General features: G+C 52.7%; 1 protein-coding gene across 1 annotated transcript in view; it reads left to right on the top strand.

Moving 5' to 3' along the window:
• The first annotated feature begins 1094 nt into the window (after nt 1-1094).
• SOX13 (SRY-box 13) overlaps nt 1095-8818 on the top strand; it is a 53214-nt gene continuing 45490 nt past the window's right edge. The window contains exon 1 of the mRNA XM_012806700.2: nt 1095-1254. The gene's annotated coding sequence lies outside the window, so the exon portion shown is untranslated. The remainder of the gene's footprint in view (nt 1255-8818) is intronic.

Below are 8818 nucleotides of genomic sequence, written 5' to 3'. Positions count from 1 at the left end.
CCACCTTAGGTGTATGTGGCTGGTGCCTTAGCCGCTTGAGCCACAGGCGCTGAGCCAGGTTTTGTTTTTGTTTTGAGACAGAGTCTCATTTTTTCATCCTCAGTAGATTGCCCTGGCGTGGTAGCTCACAGCAACCTCAAACTCTTGGGCTCAAGTGATCCTCTTGCCTCAGTTTTTCATTTTTAGTAGAAATGGGGTCTCATTCTTGCTCAGGCTGGTCTCCAACTCCTGAGCTCTAGCGATCCGCGGGCCTTGGCCTCCCAGAGTGCTAGGGGATCAGGTTTTTAAGGGAGGTTCTGAAATGGGGATTTAAAAATTCCCCAATCCAGTTACACGAGGCTTGGAGATGAACCAATAACTTTTTAGGTCTTGTTCAGTGGCGTAAAGATTCTCCGAGGCTACCCTCAAACCTGAGCAGTGGGACTGGGCAGAATCCACCTTCTTTCTTTTATTCTCCCCACCTCCTCACTCCACCTCCACCCTCCCTCGCTGCCTAGGAACCTCCTTAGTTCTAGCCTTCCCAACAGAGGTTTCCAGCTGTTGATGCCTGGATGGACCCGGCTGCAGGGAGGAGGAGGAAACTCTCTGTCCCTCCCACCCTCCTCCCTGCTCCTCCCCCCCTCCCCCTGCGCGCTCTCGGTCTCCCTCCCTCTTTCTCCTCTGAGGCTGTCCAGTTGCCTCGCAGCAGCGAGCCGCGAGCGGCGAGCCTCTGCTCTAAGTCCCGGCTTGGAACTGAACTGTACGAGCGCGGGTCCTGGAACCCGGGCTCAAGAGCGGCAAGCCCAGGTCGGAGCCCCGGGCGCAGCGGTCAGCCTCGGAGGCCCTGACTCGGAACCGAGCCGAGGCGCGCAGCGCCGAGCCGGAGAACGGAGAGCGAGGCGGGCGGGCCAGCGCCGCGTCCGGCAGGTCGGGGAGCAGGACCGCGGAAGGCAAGGAGACGGCCGCAAGCCGAGGGCAGAGGGCAGAGGGCAGAGCGGCCTGGCTCGGCGGACGGCGCCGCTCGGCCGGAACCGAGCTCGCCGCCCGGGACGGCGGCCCCTGGTGGGGCGCGGACCCGGGGTGGCCGTGGGGTCGGAGCGACTCCCGGGCGGACGGTGGGGGGCGTGCCTCCTCCCTGCCCAGCCGCCCCAGCTCGGCCCGCCCGCCCGCTGCGTCGCCGGGGCATGTGAGCGGGAAGCCCAGGCAGCCAGCCGCGAGGACCGCACGGAGGAGGAGCGGGAGCGCGGAGCCGCGAGCCCAGCGCCTGGCTGAGTAGTAAGTGCGCCCCTCCGAGCCCGAGCGCGCCGTCGCGCCCATCTCCCCGGCCCTCGGAAGTTTGACACTCGCGCCCCCACGGTTCTGGGTACACTTCAGCTCTCCTCCCTCCGAGTTTCCATCCTTTGCAAAGTTTTTCGAGGAGGAACGGACCCTCACCTATCCCCAAACCTGCCGGCCAGTGGCGGCTCCTCCCGGGTAGACCGAATCCTTGTGAAGAAGGGTGGCAGCCGGCGAGACCGGGGATGGCTGTGTGCTTGTATGCGCGCACCACACTAGCCGAGCTTGGGGTGCTCCCGCCCCCAAGCCCGCTCTTCGCGACCCGGCTGGAACCCGCTAGGTTTTTCTCACTAGCCCGACTATGCGCCCAGTTTAAGGATTTCCCAGCGGGAAGCCAAGGCGACCTGTGCGGGGTCCTGTGTGGGGTTCGGGTGCCTGCGAGGAGTCGCAGAGCTCCCCTACCCTGGTTATGTGGGTTATCGGGAGCCAGTCGCGCACCCCTCGCCACCGTTCCAGAGTCGTTCCATTGGACCAGCCGGTCGCTGCATCCTGTTTGTTCTCTGCTCTGGCTGTTTGGGTTCCACCCCCACCCCCATCCAGCCTGCTTCTTAGACCCCCACCTCCCGTCCTGGGATGTTGGAGGTGAGCCTTTTCATCCCTGTTTCACTGCAAAAGCAAATCGCGCCTAGGGGTAGGGAGATGCGGAGGGGGGTTGTCCTCTGTTCCCAGCGGCTCGCCATTGTTTTCCCACCCCGCGCGTTCCGTACGTAAACACACCGACACACACGCGCGTGTGTCTATGTGTGTGTGCGCGCTGGCTCCGGCTGCTTCGAGTCCCCAGGAGCGCAGGGATCGCCCGCGGGATTCGCCCGGCGGCCCGCATGATCCTCAAGCTGTAGGTGTTCCATTACTAAACTGGAGCTCCGGAGGGCAGGAGACGTGGGGGTTGTCGGAGAGTCCCGGGCGGGGCCGGGAGCCAGGCCTGGGCGGGAAGTGAATTTTGAACTTCAGCCCTGAACCTTTCCAGGCGGACCCCGAGCGTTCTAGTGGCTGCTCCCACCCTGGAGGGCCCACGGCAGCTGCAAGGACTCCGCTGGCGCTCTTGGCAGCCGCCTCGGTGACAGGGGTTTGGAGGAAGCCGAGGAGTTTTCCTGGGAAGTTTGCTTTTACTCTCTGGGAATTTCCGGGCAGGGTGCCTCGTCGCTGGCGTTGGTGCAGGGGTCTGGCGCAAGCAAGCGAGAGACGATGCTCCTGGCTTTTAACACTAGACTGTTCTTGGCTCTCAGTGGTCCAAGTAGGTGGGTTCCCACCCTCCTGAAGTGATGCCTTCCAAACCAGTATGTCTGAAATGATCACTACAGACCAGTTTCAAAGATGGGTGTATAATTCTGCCCATTTAGCTGTCCTGGACTCCGTTCGGGCCAGGCAGCGCCCTCCGCGGACCCAGGCCGCTCCCTGCCCTCTGCCCTCGGCTTGTGGCGGGCTTCCTGTCTTCTGTGATCCTGCTCTGGGACTCGCTAGAGGCGGTGCCGGCCCGCTTGCCCCGCTCTCCACCTCCTGGTTCCGCCATTCCTGCCGGGGCTCGATTCCGAGTCAGGGTCTCCCAGGCTGACCTGGGTTTCCAGTGAGCCCTTTAGGAAGTGCCTCGCAAGGTGCTGAGATTCAGCACATTTGTATTCTAATTCACCAGCGATGGGCAGTGTGAGTTTGGGCTAGTTCCTTAACTTTTCAGGACTTTCTTCTATGTGAAATAAGCAGAGTCGTGCACCTATTGAGGGTACTATTTGGGACCTCATGAACTCCAGGAGGGCAGGGATCCACGAACTTGGATCACTGAGAACCGTGTATAGCCTAGGTTAAGAACCTGGGAGCTGGAGTTAGGTTCCAGATACTGCCACTGGCTGTGTGTGGCTTTGAGCAGTTTACCCTAACCTCTATGCCTCAGTTTCCTCATCTGCAAAACAGGGTTAATATGAACAGTATTCACCACATCAAGTTGTCTTGAGGATTAAATGCTTAATAAAAAGCCCAAAACAGTGCCTGTTACATACTAAGTGCTGGATAAATATTAGCTGTTATTGCCATTATTATTTTAACTGACCTTACACAGAGAGCCCAGAAGAGCCCTTTGGGATTGTGCTCACCTAATCAATTACAATAATTGTCCAATTCTGGAAAGGAAGAGAACTCAGACTTTTCCCCACCCTTTCCTGATTCTGGCTCTTTGCTCAAACTTACTCTTTCCACTGCTTTCTTAGTTCTATCTTTCTGAGTCTTCTTTTTCTGACTTCCTTCCTTCTGCCCTCCCTTATCGCAGGTTTTTTTTTCATTCCCTCTTTTCCTCATTCTTAAAAATCAATCTTGGCTCAAGTGCAGTGTTCTCTCAGTGGAAATCAGGTCCCAAGAAGAAAGTGTCTCCAAAAGAGTGTCCCCTGAGCATCCTGAGCCTGGGCTGATTGGATGTGCATTTGTGTCTCTGGGGCAGAATGAATTTTCAGAGAGAGGAGCCCAGATGTCTGGGGCCCAGGGGAAGAGTCAGGTGGGATGGCAGGGACTGTTCCTGGAGGGACTCTGTTCCCTGGGTGGTGTCTGTCTCCTGTTACTGGGGCTCACTTGGGAACCTGGACTAGCATAGTTGCCTGGGCAAACTGCATGTAGGATTTGGGTAAGTGACGGGCATAAGTGTCACATCTAAGTTTCCACTTGCTGGAGGATTTTCTAGGACTTTGGGCTTATCACAAATTCCTTGTCTGATTCTGGATTCTGGAAATGCATAGCACAAGTAAGGGGTGAGCTGAGCCACAGAGAAGAGGCCATCACTGCACAGGCACACTGGCTGCCTTGGACAACAGGCTCCTGTCCTCCTTTCTCTGACCCTCTGACCTCCAACCCAGGCAATGGGACAGGCAGTGGGAGACGATGGCCAGAGGGTTACTTCTTAGTGCTTGGAAATCCTGTGAGTGGCAGTTTTCAGTAACCAGCACTGTGGTCAACACATTGATTCCTGTAAGAGAAATTTGTCAAAACACCTATCACGTGCCAGGCCCTGTGCTAGGCAGTAGGATAACTGGGGAAAACAAGAAAGGTAGCATACCTACTTTCAGAGAGGCTTCTTTCTAGTGGGGCGGAGACAGATAGTAAATAACTTTAAGTAACCAAGACAATATCAGATTGTGATTTGTGATGTGAAAGAAATACCACGGGTGATATAATAGATGTGTACATATGTGGGAGCAGGCCAGAGGGCCCTGGATTGGGAGGCCAGTGAAGGCCACCCCGGGGAGAGGACAATCAGCCCAGGCCTGAAGGCTGAGAAGGAGCCTCCTAAGACAAAGACCTGGAGAAAGGGGATTCCAGGCAGAGGGAACAGCAAATCACACCCCCTGAGGCAGGAACAGAAGCAGCAGCTCAGTGGCTGGAGGGGAAAGGTGGAGCAATCAGAGGACAGCCAGAGCCTGAGCTCTCCCTCCTGGGTAGGACTGGTTAGGAGCCTGCATTTTTTTGCCCAGGTGATGGCTTTACCAGAGAGTTTTAAGCAGGGGAGTGACATGATGAAATTTATGATTTGAAAAGATTATTCTGCACACAAAAACAGTAATCATAGTTGCCCCCGGGGGAGGGAAATGGTGGTTGAAGGATGGGATGGAGAAAATTTTTTGCTGTAGATCCTTTTGTTCTTTCTGATTTTAGTACCATGTGAGTATGTAAAGTATACCCCAAACCCCAAAACCGTGGTTAATGAAGAACAGTTTATAAACTGGAAAATGTATGTAGAAAATGAAAAAAGCAGCATGTACAACTTTATGGTATAATACCAATCTTGTAAAGATAATTACATGTGTGCACGTGCCCATCATGTATGCATACACAGAGGGAAGACTAGAAGAATACATCAGAGTGTTTACAGAAGTTAACTCAGAATACTGCATGCGGATAACTTTTTTTTTGAGGCAGAGTCTCACTATGTAACCCTCTGTAGAGTGCTGTAGCATCACAGCTCACAGCAATCTCAAACTCTTGGGCTCAAGCAATTCTCTTGCCTCAGCCTCCCAAGTAGCTGGGAGTACAGGTGCCTGCCTCAGTGCCCTTCTATTTTTATTGTTGTTGTAGTTATCTTTGTTTAGCAGACCTGGGCCAAATTTGAACCTGCCAGCCCTGTGTATGTGGCTGGTGCTCTAACCACTGAGCTATAGGTGCTGATGAGCCTGCATGTGGATAATTTTTTTCTTTTTTTATCCCCTTATTGGTTTTTCAGTCTTCTACAATGGTCATATAAGTGAAAAAAATGTTAGGTGGGACACAGTGGTTCACGCCTATAATCCTAGCACTGTGGGAGGTAGGGGAGGGGATCCTGAGCTCAGGAGTTCAGAAACCAGCCTGGTCAAGCACGACCCCTGTCTCTACTAAAAATAGAAAAAAACTAGCTGGAGAGTTCTTGGCGCCATTAGTCCCAGTTACTCTAGAGACTGAGGCAAGAGAATCACTTGCGCCTAAGAGTTTGAGATTGCTATGAGCTACAGTGATGCTACAGCACTCTACACAGGGCAACTGAGTGAGACTGTGTCTCAAAATAAAAGAATATAAGAAAGAGAGACCACTTTGGCTATCAAGTAGAGAATTAGTTGGAAGGCAAACAAGAATGGAACCAGAGAGGCCAGTTAGGAGGCTGATTCAGGATTGAGGAGTGGGGAGGTGATGACTTAGATTCCGGTAGGCCATTGAGAAATTGTTTTGGAAGTAGAGCCAACAGGTCTTACTAGCAGGACATTGCTTAGAAAGATACACTCTCCTTACCAAGAGAGTTTCCACCCCAACTCAGATCCTGTGGTCAGGAGTGCCAGGATAAGTAATGGTGAAGGATGATTTTCTTTTTCTTTTTCCGAGACAGAGTTTTATTTGTCGCCCTCAATCAAGTACTGTGAAGTCATAACTCACAGCAACCTCAAACTCTTAGGTTCAAGCAATTCTCTTGCCTTAGTTTCTTGAGTAGCTAGGACCACAGGTACTTGCCACAACGCCCAGGTATTTTTAGAGATAGGGTCTCACTCTGGCTCAGGCTGGTGTGTAACTCCTAAGCTCAGGTAATCCAGGATGTGTTATGTGTGGCCTGGCTTGAAGGATGATTTTCAGTGATGCCTTAACTTTGGAAATACCCAGATCCCATCTATGCCCTTATGCCTAGCATTCTTTCTGGTATTGGACATTTTGTTATTCTGATAATTAGTAGATTTAGGGAAACAAAGTGAGAATGATTTGGAGGCAAGAGAGATGTTCATCATATTATATCTCTGAACTTCTGTTTTCCATGTGTGACAATAACAGTGTTAATACCTTCCTCTTAACAACTTCATTGGGAGGCTTGTGGGGGATCATGTCCACAGCAGTGGTCCATGAATGGTAAAAGATCTGGGATTTACTGTGGCCAGACATGTGTTGCTTGAGCTAAGCCTGTTCTTTCAAGGGATGTAGGTATTCTTGCCCTGGAGAGGCTGATACTCCATTCTACAAAGGTTTTCTCCTCTCTGGGGGTGCTTTGAGATTGGCCCTTATTGGGCAGCTCCCTGGGTAAATCTCCAGGAAGCTGACACCACCGGAAAAAGTGGAATTCAAATGCAGCTGTGCTCCTGTGTCCCATCCCCCAGCCGCATTCAGGGGTGAAGCTGAGTGTTTGAAAAGGGCTCTGTGCTGGGAGGGCCAGCCAGGCACACAGTAAATCGTGCTTTGAATGGGAGTTATTTTTGTGCTCAGTGTTTGCTTAAGAGGGCTCGCTCCTGCCTGAACTCGCTGTGATCCTCATCCTTTGCTAGTCCTCTTCCTGGAACCCGGATGTGTTAGCCAGGGAGGCTGTCACAATGCTGGTCACCAGATGGGGAACCAGACCCATGGAGGATAGCTTCCATGTCTCCCATCATTTCCCTACCCTGGGCAGGAAGGCAAGCTCTGGTTAGTGGTCTTTGCTGTGGTGACCCCCCTTTTGGCTGCCCCTTCCTTAGTCCTTGGGAAAACGTCCATCTCCTTGGAAAGACTTGATTAGGAAATTTGCTTGCAAGCCAGCTCAGCAGGGCCATCTTCACCTCCTGCCAGCTTCCCTAGTTAGGACTTTCTTTTAAAAAAGCAAATACTTTCTTTAAGCAGAAGTGATATGGTAGTTTTCTCCGAAGAGTATGTGTTTTATGCCATGGACCCAGCTTAAAGAGACACCCATGATATGTCCTTCAGAGCTCCTCTAGAGAAGGCTTCTGCCCATCCTGCATGGTCTACAGCATAGAGCCTCATAGCCACCACCTGCCATTCCAGGCATATCCCTGACTCTCTTTCCCCTGGGAAGATGCCTCTGTTTCTGTGACCTGCCTCTTTTGTGAGGACTCCCTGCTCACTCCTAGACAGATCACACCTGTCAGGACGGTCTGGATGGGCCCAGAGATGGAACAGTGCTTGTGGTGAGACCTCTTAGAGGCTGTGAGGTGAGGGGAAGTGGCTGGGATTCCCCCTGCCTCCTTCTAAGGTCATCTGTGGGCAAACCAAAGGCCCAGGGTGTGTTATGTGTGGCCTGGCATTTCAGAGCTCCCAGTGTGCATGTGGACAAGCTAGGAGAGGAGCTGAGATGTATACCCAGATGTTGAGGACTCCAGCCAGGGGTGTTTGGGTGGGGAGGGTGAGTATGAGGAGAGGAAGGAAGAAGTGGGGACAGTATCTCCAGCTCCCTTCTTTTTTTTTTTCTTAATAGTATTCACCACCCAGGCCCTTTTGGTCACTCTGGGAAGTCATCAAATCTGGAATTCACTTCCCTGCACTCCCCCCCAGCAGTGGCCTTAGCATTTAAATGGCCTTGGCTTGAAGCCCCATTAGCCGCCCAAGGGATTGGGGCAGGGTTGGGGGGAGGGGTGTTAGTGTTACCCCCCACATGGTCCTCTTGTGTCTTCTACGGACATGCTCAAGGTAGAGTTTCAGTGGAGAAAAGGGGAAGGGGCCATGGACTGGGCCTGAGTACTCCTGGCTGCCTCCCCCCGGTGGTTTTGGTCTGTTGTCCCTGCCAAGCCTACAGCTCCCTGGGGGATCCGCCCCAAAGGAGGCCAGACTGCTCTCCTCCCTCTGCCTTGCGTCCCCCAGTCCCCGCCTCCTGCTCAACTCAATGGAATGTGCAGCTTGTGGAACAAGATGGGGAGAGAACTAGTTCCCAAAGGGCCTTGGTCCTGCTTCCTCCCATCCCCCTACGAAGGGGTGAGGAAGCTGGGGCTGGCTGGTTTTTTGGCATGGCTCGTGGTGCCCTGTGCCACCTAGGCCCTGTGCAGGTGCTCTGCAGTACAGGTCCAGGTGTGGCCATTGGATAGAGTATCAGCATGAGCGGGTTCCTTGTGAGTACAGGATAAGGGCAGTTGGTGAGTTAGGGGCCAGAGATATACAGAGAGTAGTGGCTGCCTGTGTTTCACTCTGGGCCAACATTTTTTGTTGACTTTTTTTTTTTAATTTGTGGCTTATATTTATTTTCTTATTTCTATAATTTGTAAAAGTAATGCATCATTGTGCATTCTTCTTCTTTTTTTTTTTTTTTTTTTGAGACAGA

Source organism: Otolemur garnettii, unplaced genomic scaffold (assembly GCF_000181295.1).
Source record: "Otolemur garnettii isolate 467f Iridium unplaced genomic scaffold, OtoGar3 scaffold00055, whole genome shotgun sequence".
Lineage (NCBI taxonomy): Eukaryota > Metazoa > Chordata > Mammalia > Primates > Galagidae > Otolemur > Otolemur garnettii.
Note: the sequence above shows the minus strand (reverse complement) of the source record. Positions and strands in the feature narration are given on the sequence as shown.